This window comes from Pelodiscus sinensis, chromosome 3 (genome assembly GCF_049634645.1).
Source record: "Pelodiscus sinensis isolate JC-2024 chromosome 3, ASM4963464v1, whole genome shotgun sequence".
Classification (NCBI taxonomy): Eukaryota; Metazoa; Chordata; order Testudines; family Trionychidae; genus Pelodiscus; species Pelodiscus sinensis.
The window spans coordinates 149,266,002-149,284,593 of NC_134713.1; the positions used below are offsets into that span (position 1 = coordinate 149,266,002).

Here is an 18,592-nt window from a genome sequence, read left to right on the forward strand (position 1 = left end):
AACTGTGCGAAGGAGAGGTAGAACTCTTATCCTTTGATTGTATGTTCAGTAGAACATGTCTTGCTGTACCAGAAAATTATTTAGCCGTATCCATGTATGTGGATTTAAAATGAATAGTGAGCTGGAAATGCTGAGTTATATGGGACCATATTTGCTATTCTCTTCATGTGAGGTTTCAGTTTTAAAATCAATGATACAACGTGGTCCTTGGTCTTTAAAAACAGGTTTTAATTTCAGTGTATATTAGTGTGAGTTTTTTTGGGTTATCCTATTAAGAAAAATTTCCATCAGGAGTTAATCATGTTAATATACCAATATGCTAAGTGAGATAACTTATAAACAAAGAGGGACAACCAGTATGTATACTCAGTATTTATATCGGGGAAATTCCATCCTAGCTTTGGGAAATCCTGTGTTTTAATGTCTTCCAGTAACTTCACTTAAAATCTAAGAACATTACAAACTGAAAAGTTGTTTCCCCTTGTCCCCTCAAAACTTACAAATTCAACCAGAGATTCAATCATTAAGGTAGGTTCCTATTACCTAGCATGTCATCACAGGTGATAAAGTTCTGGAAGTTATGCCTTATCTTTCACTTGGCCAATTGATTTTCAGATATGTAACTGATTAGCCTTGAAATATAACACATAATATAATTCTGTCAATGACAGACAAGCAGAGATGTAGCTCACTTTTCCTGAGTTGTTTTTGGTGATGTAGAAATAAGAAGTAATAAATTGTTTTTTGTTACAGAAGTCAACAGATGCAACTCTGAATTCACGCAGGGAGCAGATGTGATCAGTAGAAAGAGACCACTTATACATGGTCACTTTTCAGAGTAGTACTGCAGTTTAAGCCAAGCTTGCACAGATCCTAATTGTAGATTCAGGGGAAGGCTGACATAATAGTACTTTTTATGGTTCTCAGACATAATAGTACTTTTTAAGTCTCATAAGTAAGACCTTTTATAGTCTTGAAACACCCCCTTTCTCCCATCAGCCATTGCATCAACTGCAGAGAAGGAAAAACACCTGATGTGGCAGAAGTAGTTCTGTTCTGAAAAGCTGCCATTACAAATGCTTCCTTTGAGACCCCAACTCTCAGCTACAGAAGATCTCTGGTCTGAAACAAGCTCCCTTGTGAAAAGGTAAGCACTGAGGCTTTTATTCCATTTTAGTTTAGTGGAAAAGGCTTTTATTCTTGTTGTTCTTAATTAAGACTCTCTTTTTCTCTCTCTTTATATTTGTAATCGTGGAGGGAGTAGGGAGGGAACTAAAGTTTGCTAAGAGGGTAAACTGATAAGAAAAATATTCAGCGGGTTGAACAGAAAATGGATGGGCAGCCTCAGAAAGAGAAACAGAGAAATCTAGGAACTCCTCAAAGTCCACTTAGATTTAGTGTCTACCGTTGGTGCTGGTCAATGTAGCCACAGCCTTGCTTGTAGCAGCCTCACTCCACATAACCAGGCAATAAGACTTTTGACTACCTTATTTTGTAGATGTAAGGCAATGCCAGTCCCAGAAAAGATGTTGGCTTCTAACATGAAACAGGTCTAAAATGTTAAAGAACTTTTTCTAATTTTAAAATGGAAATATAATTCTTCTTTCAAGAGTGGTTTAAAAATGCTAATCACTGGTTGTTTTTTGTTTTAGAAGTAGTTCAATATTAAATAACTTTCTATTTTGAAACGTAAGAGAGAATAAAGCTTTACACTTTAAACTTAGTGATAGTGACATTTCAGCTACCCCCCTCTATTTTAATACAGCTCCCGCAGGGGAAAATACAAGAAACAACAATAAAATCATTAATCTGGCCCTGCAATGCTTATGTAAGTGTCCCACTTACTTCAATTGGGCTACTCAAATAAGACTGGCAAGATGGGGTGTTTAATCAACTGTTTAAAAATTCAAGACTTACACAGTTAGTAGAACTCAAAAGGAGTCCCCAGAAAAATTCAACATTGTTGCACTTTACCAGAGGCACAGTGACTAAACAAACATGGTTGAATGATCTAGTGGCAGCAGGAGACCTGTTAATGCAAATACTTAATGGATTGACTCATAAAAATAAACCAAAGGGAAAACATTAATCAGCTTGCTTTTTAAAAAACTTAATATCTTAAAAGTACAAGCAGATCAACACTAAGGAATGTCTTCAAGCAGAACAGCAAGCACAAGCTTTGAACACAGCTTACACGTATTAGCTGTGCTTTTGTGTTTGTTATCCTGTACTTCAGTGTGGCACATCAGGAGATTTCACCACAGAGATGTTGAAAGTAAAATAGCACTTTTCTTTTCTTTGCTAAACTTGCGAGATATGAAAACATCTGAAGTGCTTGCCTAACTGTCTATATATACTGTGTTGCTCAGCATCATGGTATATAGTGGCTAGTCCAGACATGGCAGACTGGGATTGTAAGATTTTTAGGGGCAAAGATTGTTTTCTTGGTTTGAATTTACAGTGTATAGCACAGCAGGGTATGCCTTGGCTGGGGCTCATAGGCACTACCAATATGCAAAAAGAGTAAAACGAATACAGGCAGTCCCCGACTTACGCGGATCCGACTTATGTCGGATCTGCACTTACGAACGGGGCTTTCTCGCCCCGGAGGTCGAGGTGGCGGATTGCTACCTGCGAGCTCCGGGGCGAGAGAGCCCCGTTTGTAAGCTGCTCCGGTGCCCCTGGTCTGCTGGAGACCATCTCCAGCAGACCAGGGGCACCGGGCGGGTTCCCGCACTTCTGAGGCTTTGCTCTGGCACTTTCAGTCGCGGTGCCTGAAGCCGCAGCCGCGGCGGGTTCCCGCGCTTCTGAGGCTTTGCCAGAGCAAAGCCTCAGAGGCACGGCACCCCGCTGCTGCTGCGGCTCTGCTCCCCATGTTCCTGGTCTGCTGGGGGGGGGGGGCGCAGCTAGTGTGCCCCCCCCCCCAGCAGACCAGGCTTTTGTTTTGGACCCTGGGGCAGAGCAGCTGGGGTGCTGCCTTGTTGGTCCAGTAGTGCCCAGAGCGGCGCTGCAGGACCATACTGGACCAACAAGGCAGCACCCCAGCTGCTCTGCCCCAGGTCCTGATTCAGCCGCTGCTGGTCAGTTTCAGCAGCGGCTGAATCAGGACACCTGGGGCAGAGCAGATGGGGTGCTGCTGGGTTGGTCCAGTAGCACCAAGGAGCGGCGCTACTGGAGCAACCCAGCAGCACCCCAGCTGCTCTGCCCCAGGCGTCCCCAAGTCAGCTTCTGCTGAAACTGACCAGCGCTGACTACACGAAGCCCGAGGCAGAGTTACTCTGCCCCGGGCTTCCTGGAATCAGCTGCTGATCAGTTTCAGCAGCAGCTGACTTGGGGACGCCTGGGGTTCTTAAGTTGATTCTGTATGTAAGTCAGAACTGGCGGTCAGTTTCAGCAGCCGCTGAATCTGGACGCCAGTTCCGACTTACATACAGATTCAACTTAAGAACAAACCTACAGTCCCTATCTTGTACGTAACCCGGGGACTGCCTGTATCAAGAACAATATTTTAAATACAGCTGCATTGCAAAACTATTTTAGGACCTCATTCTCAGAAGTGCTCAGTGCCTCCAGCCCCAGATGAAATAAATGGGAGCTATGAAACTCACTCAACAGCTTTTGTAAAACAAATCAGTCATATCAATCATCATGAAGAGTGACTTATTTGTAAACACAAATCCATTATATTCCTGTGCCTTTTTTCCCATTCTTATTTTGTCACTGGATACATTTAGCTTATGATAATACTATTGCAATGACAATTTATCGTGCTCGGCACCTTAGCATAACTTTACTACCTCTACTTCTAAATTTTCCTTTCTAAAAACAGTGATGGCAGGATTTTGATCAACTAACTAAAGCCCTGATTCTGTAAGTAACTGTGCTAGTGAAGAGTCCATTGACTTCACAGTGGCTCTGTGAAGACGTGAGGCTGGGGAGTGGTGCATGTAAATGAAACTGCTCGTAGAATAGGGGCTTAAAACAAGTTTTGGCCTCCACTCACTGCAATGATGGCCCACTATAGCTTGGATGTGGAACAGCTGGATTAAGGAAATCTCTAAACAAGTAAGGTTTAGTTTTTGAAAGAGAATGGACAGTGTGCCAGTACTTGGGCCAACACATGAAAATGAACTAGTGCTCAGCATAAAGATTAAAGGAATGAGGCTACTAGTTTTTAAACCTATAAAATCTGTAACCCCAGTGGTATTATACTCAAGAACCAACATAAATTCATCTGCCTTAGTTACTTTACTTACATTTGTTTGCTTACCCCTAAATAGGTCTTAATGAAATTATTAGAGTAATTCCTTTTATTGAAAGGTAGCAGGAATTGTCTGTGCCTTTGTCTCATTTAATACACAAATAGCATGGTTTGATTCTTGCAATCATTTCATTTCTGGCTGTAGTAACCTGTTGGCACAACATTTTCCAAAGTATATGTTTCCAGCCATTGGAAGGAAGCCTATTTTGCTATTATCTTTATCATTAATTTGCAATAATCATCCAGAAACTCAGTCCAGCAGAAGGATAAAAATATAAAGGCAAGCAACCTAAATAGCTTGTTGACAGATAGTGCTGGAAATAAATTTAACATCAATTTCCATTACAATAACCACCTGCAACTCTTGTTCCATATGGCATCATATTGCTTAGGCTGACATGATACAGAACACATCCTGAGGGACAAATCTTGCTTCCTGCTCCACAGGAACCAATGAAGACGTGAACACTGCACTGGGCAGAAAGGAGAGAGGATTTGAGGAGCTTGAACTCTAAAAACCATTTACTTCCATAACAGTATTGGTGACTCTTCCTCTCTGCATCTACCTACATACTCATCATCATCCCCTGACAGAGCAGAAGGAATGGAGTTTGGTAGCCTCTGCAGTAGCAACCATGGAGCTACTGCTACACTCCTGAATGTAGGGAAGAGAACAGTTTCTTCCCAGTTCTTGAGCAGCCCTCTATCTCAAGTCTGGCAACACAGGTGTGGCATGGGTTAAAGGAGATTTTTAACTCATGTAAGAAAAGCAGGGAACTAGTTTCCTTTCTTAGCACAGATTTGATATGTATAACCCTGAACATTAGTGCCACATAAGAAGTAATATTCATTGGTTCAATTGTAGAGATGGTTGAAAGCAACAGTAGTTTTTCAGAATAAGCTTTTATCTTTGCAAACCCAAACCCAAACTAGTTTGGATTCAGGTCCCACTTTATCCATACCCTTAAAGATCATACGGAAGGTGTGCAGCGTGGTTCAACTAGATGGCTATAATTTTGGCCCACCCGTAAACTTGTTCCATATCTACCTAGAGCAGTGATCGACTGCGTTGTAAGTGTAGCACTAACAAGTAGATTATCTACATACTTGTACATTTTGCTGACCTATTATGAACATAAGAAGGCCTTAGTAGGCCAATATCCTTTCTGTGACTGGTTGGAATCAGATGCTTTAGAGAGTATGAACAGAACAGGGCACTTTCAAGTGATCCATCCTCTGTCATCAAATTCTAGCTTTTGACATTTTGAAATTTTATGGACGCTCAGATCATGGAGTTATGACCCTGATAAACTTGGCAGATAGCAGTTAAATGAATTTATCCTCCATGAATTTGTTGTTAAACCCAGTTATGCTTTTGGCCTTCACATCCTCTGGCAATGAGTTCCACACAGTGACTATGGTGACTACTTCAATTTCTCTTATACCTGCTGCCTGTTAATTACATTGTGTGACCCCCTAGTTCTTGTATTACATGATTAAGGGTTAATTAATTCTTCCACTTTCTTCACAACATTCATGATTTTATAAGTGTTCTGTTTTATGCCCCCACAGTTGTCTCTTTTCTGCAGTCTCAGTCTTTTTGGTCTTTTCTCGTATGGAAGGTCTTTTTGTTTCCCTTCTTGGCATCTTTGTGAATTTTTTTTTTTTGACGTGGGGTAACCAGGACTGCATACAGTATTCCAGGTGTGGGTGTACAATGGATTTATACAGTGGCATTATAATATTTCCTGGTGTACTATCCCTTTGCTAATGGTTCCTTACATTGGTAGCTTTTTTGACTACTGCAGATGTTTTCAGAAAACTATCCACAATGGCAAGATTATTATTTTTTTGCATGGTGTAACAGGAGAGTCTAGGCCCTCTTCCTGTTTTCTGTAGTCTCTGGCTATTCCCTAGATTGTAGTCACCCGAGGTGGGGGTAGGGAGGTCCGGGCCCACCCTCTCTCCCGGACCCCAGCCCAGGGCCCTGAAGACAGGTACACGGAGACCTGTCCTGCTGGTGGGGCGCCTGCCTGAAACTCACCAGCTCGCCGGGACTCACCCGGCCCTGGGCTACTTCCTACCCCCTGGCTAATATCTCCGTGGTCCCCACCTTCCCGTGTTGCCTTCACCCCCCTTCCTGGTGAGTTTCTTATTTCCCTCCACCCTTCTTCCTCCGCTTCTGTTTCCTCTCCCTCCTCTTTCTCGCTCTGCTCTGCTCTGCTCCGTTCCGCTCTCCTCTCCCCTTTCTCCCTGACCCCGCGGGGCTTTTCAAAAAGCCCGCACCGGTGTCCGGCCATGATGATGTGGATGTCTGCGCAAGCTAGCTCCGCCCCCTTCTCCAGTGTCCGCTCCTCTGCCGGCCATGTTTCCTGCGTGCCGCTCGTCAGCTGGATGGCGGTGGCAGAACAGGCACGGCAATTCATCCCCGCTCTTCAGGTAGTCCCCAGGAGCGTCAGGGCGACCGCGGGTTCAGTGCGGGGCAGGCTGACGTCTGTGGGGAGGAGGCGGCCCGCTCCATCACACATGGTAACAACTAATTTGGATCTCATCATTTTGTATGCATAACTGGAATTACGTCTTCAATACTGAATTTCATCTGCCATTTTGTCATCCAGTTACCCAGTTTTATGAGGTCTCTTTTTAACTTTTCACAGTCAGCTTTGGATTTGCTTATCTTGAGTAATTTTGTATCAGCTGCAAACTGTGCCTACTCACTGTTCACTCCTTGTTCCTGATCACTTATGAATATGTTGAACAGCCCAGTTTCCAATACAGCACTTTGGAGAACCCCACTGTTTCTTTCCATTGTGAAAATTGAGCATTTATTCCTACCTTTTGTTTCCTGCCTTTTTAACCAGCTCGCAGTTTGCCTTATTACAATGACACATACCATTATAATTCTATACTATTTACTACTTTGTAACATCACACTGTTAATACCACTCCTAGGGGCCCTCTTCATAGGGCTATGTAGTAGACTTGGCCATTTCTTCCTACCAATGGTGAGGAACAATACTGTGATCTGCCTGTCTCCTCCCATAATAACCTTAAATAAATTTGATTAGTGTAAGTAACCCTATGACTTATTCTTCAGCAGAGTGATAACTTACTGTGTGGGATATGCAAGGCTGATCAGTAAGCTAGCAGACAGTTCACACTACAAATGTGGTACATGTCTCTATAGTTGCTCAAATGGCCAAAGAATATCATCTGGTGGAGAGAAGACAATGATCATTTCATAACATTGCATGTCCTATTGACAGGCATCCTATAGATAGCTCTGGGTGGAAGAAACACAACACTGGTCTTCCATAGAAGAGAATACCTGCACTTCCTCAAGAAGTGTATTATATGGGTAAAGCAACCTGCATCTCTGTTCCATTCTAGATGAGTCTGGCCATATGAGTATGATCTGGGAGACATCCACAGCCTTGTCTGGTTGAGTTATTCTTTTATAGCTTGCTCAAAATTGATAATTGGAAAAATAATGACATGTGCTAGGTGGGTCTGCTGCAGCATGTATGCGAGGAACTTCCACACAGAGTCAATGCATGGATTCACCCCCGACTGCCCTCCAGCAGGCAAGCCAATGGGTCAGCAGTGAAACACTCCTCTATTTTTAAATAGGACGAAGGGGAAAGTGACCAGACTGCCAAGAACCTCATGGGTAAGGGTTGGAGCAAACTGTTATATGCATGTTGAGGGGGAGAGAGGGAGCGAAAGGAGAAGTGAGATTGAAAAATCAGCTAACTATTCCTCTAAAAATATGTAAAATAGGTACTGATCCCACAGGAAGAACATCCTCCCCTCGGAAACTCATAAGTATTGCCTCATAGACAAGGGCACCATTTTGGGAGAGCTCAGAGTGTGGAGGGGGAGCAGTTGTGTGTACTGGGGTACTACTTGCATTTCTTCTTGTTCCCCTGATGATAAGGGAGCGAGGGGAAAGTACTTGGATACCGTGCATGCCTCTCACTCCTGGCTCGTGAAGGGAGTGGGCAGAGGAGTAATTTACAGAATCCAAGTGCTTTCCCCTTGCTCCCTTATTGTCAGAGGAATGGGAAGAAAACCAAGCCACATCCCGGTATGCATGGCTGCTGCCCCTCCTCCCCACTCTCCCAAAATGATTCTCTGGCTCATAGATCTGACTCCTACCTCTGGAATTAGCATAGATCCTCACCATCTTAAGGACAAACCAATCTTTGCTTCAGAGATTGAAGACTTTTTTGGGAAATGCATGCAAAGGCCTTGGGAGACAGATGGATTCTACAGCATACCTCGACTTGCCAGCTTCAAACTGATCTCATAGGCAGTTGGAGTTTTGAAGGAGAGACTGTTTACAAAAAAAGGTTTTTCTATATTGGGAAACTACATCCATATTGGATTATGACCATGAGGAATAATACTGGTAAAAAACACAATTTTAAACAGGGCAATCTCTGTCTACATTCAGGGCTGGATTTTCATTAAGCAAAAGCTGCTGACACCTTTGCATCCTTCCAAGAGGATATCTTAGTAGATGTACATATTAATGCTCTCTGTGTTTGATTTTAAGGCCATGGACACATTGTAATTTCCCAGTGTAGACAAGTCCTCAGTCAGCTCTTCCTCTTGCACCAGGGAGTGCAGGTAATTCAAGGAAAGATTGTTGTAGTGCAGAGATCTCCAACCTTTTTAACCACAAGATCACTTTTTCAATTTAAGTGCAATGTAAGATCACCTAAAACCAAAATACTCTTTCCCCAGTTCCTTCCTGCCCCTTCTTCGAGGACCTGACCCTCCTCCACCCCTTCTCTGAGGCCTCACCCGGCTCCCTCCATTCCTTTCCTTCCCCATCCTCACTCACTTGCACCAGGCTGGGGTAGGAAGTTGGGGTGCAGGTTCTGGTGTTGGGCAAAGGAGTTGGGAGGGGATCGGGTCTTAGCCCAGGGTGGGGATTGGGGTTTAGGAGGCTGCAAGCTCTGGGAAGGAGTTTAGGTGCAGGGGGACTCATGTCTGGAGCAGGAAGTTTGTTAGTACCTTGATTGCATGATACAACACCCTGGTCCTGCACCACTCTTGAAAGCAGCTGGCATGTATAGCAGTGGCTCCATGGTGCCGTATGCTGCCCCTCATCTGTAGGCACTGAACCCACAGCTTCTACTGGCCACGGTTCCCCCATACTGATCAACGGGTGCTGCAGGAGTGGGGTCTGCAGACAAGGACAGCATATGGCAATCCCCTACTCTGCCTTTCTCGGGGGCTGCAGGGTCATGCCAGCCACTTCCAGGGGCAGCAATTACCACAGGGATAATGACTCCAGCCATACAGGTTTTGTATTTTAGAATTCACTACTGAACTAATTAAATTTAAGCATAAGAGAGAAATGAAAATTATGAAATGCACAGACCAGTCAAAAACCAAAAATAACCCACTTTGCAAGCAGCAAAAGTAGTAACCCCACCTTCCCCCCCCCCCCCCGCATATGTATTGGGTCAGGAGAAGAGAGGGAAGGACAGTGTGTGTTTGTGAAAATGACAGACACACAAACTGTGTGAGAGTGACAGAGATTTGTATTGCCAAGCTCCCTCCATCCTCATCTCTCTGTGTGGAGATAGGGGAATGCTGATGTCAGGGTGTCCCTCCTCCCCTCAATTCTGTATCCTTTCTCCCTCTCACACCCTGCATAACAAGCAGGCGGCTCCCAGGTGGGCAGCTCCAAGACAGAGGGCAGGAGCAGCAGGACAGTGGGTAGAGGGGCAACCAAAGTTCCAGCACTTGATAGCTTTCCAGCCAAACCAGTCAGGATCACCTCTCAGAGGCTCCAAGATGTGCCGGTAGATCCTGATCTACTGGTTGGTGACCACTGTCCTAGGGTATGTCTACACTTGCACCCTAGTTCAAACTAGGGATGCAAATTCAGGCATTCAAAATAGTCAATGAAGTGGGGATTTAAATATCCTGCACTTCATTAGCATGATCTCGCCAGGGCGCTAGTTCGAATCACAGCTGATTCGAACCAGGAAGTGTGCGCTGGGATGCGCTAGTCCGAACCAAACCCCTTGGTTCGAACGAATGTTACTCCTTATTTTTTTGGAGACCTCCAGAAAGTTGAGTCATTTTGCAGTCCTCAGCAAATGTGCCATGGTTTGTGGCTGCTCATGTGGAACTTTAGTGACATTTTAGAGATTGACCACTATGTCAACTGCAGTCCAAATTCCATGTCCAGTAGGAAAGTGGTTCTGAAGGCTCCGTTGCCTTTGTAAATTAAAACTGATTTATGTTGAATGGAATATAACAGGGGTTCCCAAACTTTTTGACACGGGGACCAGTAAATTAATTCACGAGCTTTTGGAGGACTAGTAACAGTCATTTGCATATTCATTAAGCAAATGATGAATATTCAACTAAGTTGTTTCTGGTCCTCCCAAAGCCTGGGGAGGACCTGGGGAGGACCAGTGCCAGCATTAGCAAAGCTTTTGATACAATCACCCACAATATTCTTGCCAGCAAGTTAAGGGACTATGGATTGGATAAACGGACTGTAAGATGGATAGAAAGCTGGCTAGACCAGGGTTTCCCAAACTTTACTTTAGTTGGAACCTGTTTTTTTCAGAACTGTTTTTTGCAGCCCCAAAATATAAATACATATAAAAAAATTAAAAATGAATAAATTTTCAGTGTTTCACCCGGCTGCATCCTCCGCCCAGCCTGGACTAGGGCTTGTGGGACCCGGCACCGCATGGGCACTCCAGGAGGCAGGAGCAGGAGCAGATTGGGGGTAGGGTATCTGGCTAGGAGGGAGGTTGCAAGGAGGGGTGGGGTTGCCAGGTGTCTAGTTTTGTACCAGATAGTCCGGTATTTGAGGCTTCTGTCCAGGAAACATTTGAGAAAATATCGGACATATAAAATGTCCAGTATCTTCTAATTAGTTAAGTTTTATTATTATTAGGTGTATCAGTCCTTAGCTGCGAACTGCTTGGCTGGTAGATGTGCTTAGGCTGAGTGAGTGAGTGTGTCTACCAGCCAGGCAGTTCGCAACTACTGGAGGGAGGATATGTGGGGGAAGGGGGGCAAAATGGAATCCCTGGGGCTGGACTCACTCGTGTGCCTGGGTCTGCATGTGCCCGGGTCAGTCCCACTTCCCCTCCCTTCCCCATCCCTTCTCCTCCCGATCTCCCCAGTCCAGCCCTGCTGCCCCCATCCAGCCCTACTTCCAGCAGTTGGTTCTCCCGTCCTCCTCCTCCTAATTTCCCCCAACACCCGTTCAGCCCTGGTTCCGCTGCCCGCCCTCCCTGATCTCTGCTGGACAGCCCTGCTACCCCTAACCCTGCTTCCGCCGGTTGCCCGCCACCCCCTCCCCCCCCATCTCCAGGAGGCAGCAGGGCTGTCCCGAACCCTGCTTCCCGGCAGCCGATTCCCTGCCTCCTCCACACCTCCTCCCAGCCTGCCCTGCTCTGCTCCCCTCCCAGCAGCCCGTCCCGGTATTTTTTTCCCGGGCCACAGCCCATAGTTTGGGAAACGCTGGAATATAAGATGACGTAATTGTCACTTTCTGTGTGGACATTTATGCTCCTCACACATCCTCTACAGTAAATCCCCCACATATTAAACATATCCACAACAGGCAATACAAGGACAAATGATCATGTGGTAGATCAATCAAGTATTTAACAGTTGATGTGGCAAGCTGCACAATTTGTCATAAGCTTTGCTATGCTTTCCTCTCTGTGAACACACAGACAGTATTTCCTTAGGGAAATCCACTCTGCTAAAAATAACTAACGAGGCTGTTGCCACTGTCTCTACCTCTATACTGGACAATTGCTACAGCCTCAGGATACCTGGTGGCAAAATCTACCAATACCAGGATGTATTTCCTCCCATGCTGGAAATGTTTTGGGAGTGGTCTCACAATATCTATCGGCACCCTGGCAAATGCTTCCCCAATAATGGGTGAAAGTGGGAGGAATGCCTTGTTAGGCCCCTCAGCTCTTTAAACTTCTGGCACAATTCTGCAGCATACTCTCACTGACCTAAAAAAAAAATAAAGCCAGTAGAAATTTTGCTTCAGCCTGTCACAGGCTTTGCCTACACCTAGATGTCCTGCAAATGGAACGTCATGAGAGAACTTCAGCAGATCACTGTGATATTCCTCAGGTACCACAAGCTGTTTGCAAACCCCTACCTGGAGATGCTTTCTCTGTCCAGGAGGCTTTCTTTCTAACAACCCTTCTCACATGAAAAAACTACCTCATTCTTGCCCAGTTGGGTCTTGACCCTGAGTATCATTCCTGGCCCTCTTTAGGGACACATCATTCTGCTGTGCCATAATTAATTCCTTCTGGGTATCATTCAAGTTTAGAAACATTTATGACACCTCAGACAAATCCTCAATTGGTTTAGGTTGAGCAACATGGTCTGTTTGCAATCTCCTTCACTGTCACCAGTCAGGGTATCCGCTTCAGAACCACGCCTCCTTTGTGACCTGGTTATGACACTAACTAGGCCAAGCACATCTACCAGACTTAAATTCCTGACACTGATCAACAAGTCACCATTAAAGCCTTCCCACTCAAGATGAATTTTAGCCATTAGCAGTTTCATAGAGTATTCACAGAGAGCTACTATAGTCAGACATTTCTGTGGCAGTACACTCTCTGGCCTCTACAAAAGCTCCATCATTAGACATTGTAAACTTAACTGTGTAAGAGTCAGGAGTGACCGTGAATCATTCTAACACAGAATTTTTGAACAACACATAGTCTAAGACTTTTTGTTCTCTAATTCACTAAATACTTCCCTAGCTTTTCAAGCCAAGCTGGTCAGTAAGACAGCACTTGCACAGTGCATAGGCATTCAAAGATTCAACTATATTCTCAATATCTTTTTAAGTGGGGCACATCCTTTCACATCCTTTCTCAGTGGGAAATAGGTCAATGGAGGGATGATAAGAGTTACTATAGAGAACTTTCTGGGGCTGTGTCCAGACTCAGGGGTTTTTTCGAAAAAAGTAACCTTTTTTTGAAAAAAACTTCACCTGCGTCTAGACTGCAGCCGCATTCTTTTGAAATTAAATCAAAAGAACGCGGCTTTTCTTTCGACAGCGGTAAACCTAATTCCACGAGGAAGAACACCTTTTTTTTGAAAGTGCTCTTTCGAAAAAAGGCGTTCTTGAAAGCAAACAGGGCTTTTTAGAAAGAGAGCATCCAGACTCACTTGCTGCTTTCTTTCGAAAAAGCGGCTTGCTTTTTCGAAAGTTCCATGTGCAGTCTAGATGCTCTCTTTCGAAAGTATCTTTCGAAAAAGCCTCTTTCAAAAGAGGCTTGCAGTCTAGACATAGCCTGGGTGTCTGGCTGGTGAGTCTTGCCCACATGCTCAGGGTTTAGCCGATCACCATATTTGGGGTCGGGAAGGAATTTTCCTCCAGGATAGATTGGCAGAGACCCTGGAGGTTTTTTGCCTTCCTCTGTAGCATGGGGCACAGATCACAGCTGGTGGAGTCTCTGCATCTTGGGGCCTTCAAAGTATTTGAAGGCTTCAATATCTGAGACATAGGTGAGAGGAGTAATAGAAATGTGAGAGGATTATTCTAAGAGGGGTGGTTGAGATTCTGTGGCCTGCACTGTGCAGGGGGTCAGACTAGATGATCATAATGGTCCCTTCTGACCTTAAAGTCTATGAAACTATTCTTGCTGGGGAGGAGGGGGGGGAAGAGGGTAGAGTTTCTGTTAGCAATGATTTTCTCTGCTATTTTGAAACTTGGAGCTTTAAATATGGAGAAATACCTGTCTCATAGAGCTGGAAGGGACCTTGAGAGGTTATCGAGTCCAATCCCCTGCCCTCATGGCAGGACCAAGTACTATCCTTGACAGATTTGCCCTAGATCTCTAAATGGTCCCCTCAAGGATTGAGCTCACAACTTTGGGTTTAACAGGCTAATGCTCATACCATTGAGCTAGCCCTCCCCACTGAGCTATTCCTTTAGCATCTTGTGGGCCCTCTCCTCAGCAGCTAGCCATTCCATATCCCTCGACCAGTAAATGGAAAGGCAATGATCATGTGGTGGATTAATCAAGCCTTTAACAGTAAATGTGGCATACCGCACAAATTTGTCTTGATCTTTGCTATGCTTTCCTCTCTGTGAACACTAGGTGGAAAAACATTACAGAGAACTGGTAACCATTGTAGAGGAGTAGATTTAAGTGTGCCTTGAAATAATATGCATGGTAGAATTAAACTGTACACCTGTGGGATGAATGAGCAGGTCCATAGTAGAGCACAATACTCCATCACTGAATAACAGAACACCAAGCTGAAATGCATAACCTTTGGTCATTGACATTCCCATGTCATTTCAACCAGTTTTCCAAGCAGTTTGTTGCAATTTTGACTTTAGTTACTGTCTTTGTAAGATGGTCACCATATAGAAGAGTTCTATGCAACATGACAGCTAAATGTACCAGGTGTGACTCAAGCTTTATTCTGAAACAAAAGACAGGACTATGTAGCACTTTAAAGACTAACAAGATGGTTTATTCGGTGATGAGATTTCGTGGGCCAGACCCACTTCCTCAGATCAAATTGTGGAAGAAAATTTACCATATATATGACCATATATACCAAAGGGATACAATCAAAAAAAGTGAGCACATATAAAAAGGACAAATCAAATTTCAGAACAGACGGGGGATGAGGGGGGGAGGTTAATGTCTGTGAGCTAATGATATTAGAGGTGATAATTGGGGAAGCTATCGTTGTAATGAGTAAGATAAGTAGCATCTTTGTTAAGGCCCAGTCATAACGTGTCAAATTTAAGCATGAATGACAGTTCAGAGGTTTCTCTTTGAAGGCTTGTGTTAAAATGTCTTTGAAGCAGGATTCAGGTAGTCAAATCATTGAAACAATGCCCTTTCTGGTTGAAATGGCAAGAAACTGTTTTTTCTTTGTGATCCTGTCTAATATCTGTTTTGTGTGCATTGATTCTTTGGCGAAGTGTCTGAGACGTTTGTCCAATGTACATAGCAGACGGAGACTGTCAGCATATGATGGCATAAATTAACCTCATCCCCCCTGTGTTCTGAAATTGTATCCCTTTGGCATATATGGTCATGCCAATTTTCTTCCACAATTTGATCTGAGGAAGTGGGTCTGGCCTAATAAACCATTTTGTTAGTCTTTAAAGTGCCGCATAGTCCTGTCTTTTGTTTCAGCTAGACCAGACTAACATGGCTACATCTCTAAGCTTTATTCTCTGATCATTGCCATGCCTGCTCATGCATAATAAAAGTGGAAGACACTAGGGACAGTCTTGCTTCCACTTGGTATCTGGCATCACTGATGGCAATAATTGTCTTTATCTACCTTCAAGTATGTCAGAGGAGTCTGAGTGCTGAAGCACATGTCACCTGCATAAACAAACTCGAGAGACCTAGTTCATGGTATGTCATTCAAATATCAGTTAAATAATGTTGGTGATAATACCTTCTTGCAAGAGACCATTCTTCTGCCAAGCATGTGTTTTATCAGCCTGTTATCGACTTCTTTGTCAATCTTGGCGTCAGACGAGACCACGCACCCCAAGTAGCTGAACTGGTGGACAACTTTCAGTTCTGTTTGTTCGATGAAGATGCTTGGTGGATGGTGCTCCTCGTGGGGTGCGGGCTGATGAAGAACTTCAGTCTTCTTCAGGCTGACTTCAAGAATGAAGATCTGAGCACTTTTTGCGAAACAAGACATAATTCGCTGCATAGCTGCCTCTGTGTGAGCAAGGAGGGCGGCATCGTTGGCAAACAGCTCCCTGATCAGTTTCTCCATGGTCTTTGTGTGGGCCTGCAAACGCCTCAGGTTGAACACGTGCCCGTCGAGACGAAAATGGATGTATACGCCATCAGCGTCGTCGAGGTCCTCTGTGACCTGCTGGAGCATCATGCTGAGCAAAATGGTGAACAGTGTGGGAGCAAGAACACAGCCCTGTTTCACACCGTTTGCAATAGGGAAAGGCTGCGAGAGGTCACTGCTATGTCTGACTGGTCTTCATGAAGCTGGATGATCATGGTGAGGAACTTCAGTGGGCAGCCTAGTTTTTCCAGGATTTTCCAAAGTCCCTGCCTGCTCATGGTGTCAAACACTTTTGTCAGGTCCACAAAGGTGACGTACAACGCTTTGTTTTACTCCCAGCACTTCTCCTGAATCTGCCTCAGGACAAACACCATGTCTGTGGTTCCCTGGTTGGCTCTGAAGCCACATTGTGTCTCTGGGAGGTGATCTTCTGCTATCGCGGGTACCAGTCTATTCAGCAGTACTCTTGCGAGGATTTTGCCGGCAACAGACAGAAGTGTTATGCCGCGATAATTGGAACAGTCTGACTTCTTCCCTTTGTTCTTGTACAGGGTGATGATGACTGCATCCTTGAGATCATGAGGGAGTTTACCCTGCTCCCAGCAGCAGACGAAGAATTCATGGAGTTTGGTATACAGTGCTGGGCCCCCGTTCTTCCATACCTCAGGAGGGATGCCATCAACTCCTGCAGCTTTACCACTCTTCAGCTGTTCAATGGCTTCCTCAGTCTCTTGTATTGTTGGTGCCACATCCAGTTCAGTTTTCACTGGTTGTTGTGGGATGCGGTCAATCGTTGGTTCTTGGACTGAGCAGCTAGCATTGAAGAGGGTGTAGAAGTGCTCAGACCAGCGGTTCAGGATAGAGTCCTTTTCGGTGAGCAGTTCTTTCCCATCTGCACTCCGCAAGGGGCTCAGGATTTGGTATGAGGGGCCATATACCGCTTTTAGAGCTTCGTAGAATCCCCTGTAGTCGTCAGTATCAGCGCAAAGCTGAGTTCTTACTGCAAGGTTGGTCCACCACTCATTCTGAATCTCTCGAAGCTTGCTCTGGAAAGTGCTGCATTCCAGGCGGAAGGCTGCTTTTTTGTGCGGGCAGGATGGTTGGGCCAGGTGAGCCTGGTGTGCTGACCTCTTCTTTGACAGCAGCTCTTGGACTTCTAAGTTGTTCTCATCGAACTAATCCCTGTTCTTCTTCGTGGAGAATCCGAGGATATCTTCAGATGTTTGATACGATCCCACAGCACTTCTGGAGCCGGAGGCGAGTTTGCTAGGCAGCTCGGTTCCTCTAGCCTGGATCGTAGGCTCTCCTGGAAAACCGCTTTGACCGCGGCAGACTGAAGGCTGCAGACTTTGAGCTTCTTCCTCGGGGCACCACCTTTCCTTGGTTTGGGCTCAAAGTGGAAGCTGAGTTTGCAGCGGACAAGGCGGTGGTCGGTGTGACACTCGGCGCTGGGCATTACCCTGGTGTGAAAGACATCTTTTAGATCACGCTGGCACACTAGGATGTAGTCTATGAGATGCCAGTGTTTTGACCGAGGGTGCATCCAGGTTGTCTTCAGACTGTCTTTCTGCTGGAATATAGTGTTCGTAATGGAAAGCTGCTGTTCCGCGCAGAGTTCAAGTAACAAGCATCCATTATCATTGCAGCTGCCCACACCATGCCTTCCAAGTACACCTTTCCAGGTTTCCGAGTCTCTGCCCACTCTGGCGTTGAAGTCGCCCAGGATGACAATCTTGTCATCAGCTGGAACATCCTGCAGAAGGCTGCGTAGGTCAGAATAAAACTTGTCTTTGTCAGCAGGGTCTGCCTGGAGAGTTGGAGCATACACACTAAACAGTGTGGCGTGTTGCTGGTCACGAAGTGGTAGATGCATTGAGATGATGTGGTCAGAGTGGCCGGTTGGCAGGCTTACAAGCTTGATAGCGATGGAGTCCCTGATCATGAAGCCGACATCTGAACGGCGTCTCTCTGTCACTGGTTTGCCTGACCAGTAGAGGGTGTAACCTGTGCCATGCTCTCTTAGACTGCCTTCCTCTGAAAAGCGGATTTCGCTGAGTGCGGCGATGTCAACATCCAGCCTAGTGAGTTCGTGTGCAATTAAAGCGGATCGTCACTCAGGTCGAGTGTTGTCGGCTGTGTCTAACATGGTTCTGATGTTCCAGCATGCGAGTTTAAGTCCTTTCCCACCTTTTAAGGCGAGTGGGATGCGAATACTAAATTCAGGGCAAACTACTGAGAAATAAGGCATCCAGTGCTGGCAGTTATTCTTTCACAGGAAATACCAAACCTGCAGCAAAAGTAAACTTCTTATTCACCACACTGGCTAAGAAGAAGTCAGGAACACAGTTCCTCATGTTCCAGTCCTTCTTTTGCCACCAAAAATGCTTAATTTTGTGATGAATGGTTATTTAAAACCAGTTTCATCAAACAAAGGGTGGTTCTGTCCCTAAAAGACCGGCCACACACCTAGGTCAATATATCATTTAGATTTTATCAATTAATCATGTA

The 18,592-nt window shown here is 45.1% G+C and overlaps 1 protein-coding gene across 1 annotated transcript in view; it reads left to right on the forward strand.

The window, feature by feature from the left end:
* Positions 1-927: 927 nt before the first annotated feature.
* Positions 928-18,592, forward strand: part of KCNK2 (potassium two pore domain channel subfamily K member 2) — a 265,921-nt gene continuing 248,256 nt past the window's right edge. Inside the window, exon 1 of the mRNA XM_025178605.2 lies at positions 928-1,147. The gene's annotated coding sequence lies outside the window, so the exon portion shown is untranslated. The remainder of the gene's footprint in view (positions 1,148-18,592) is intronic.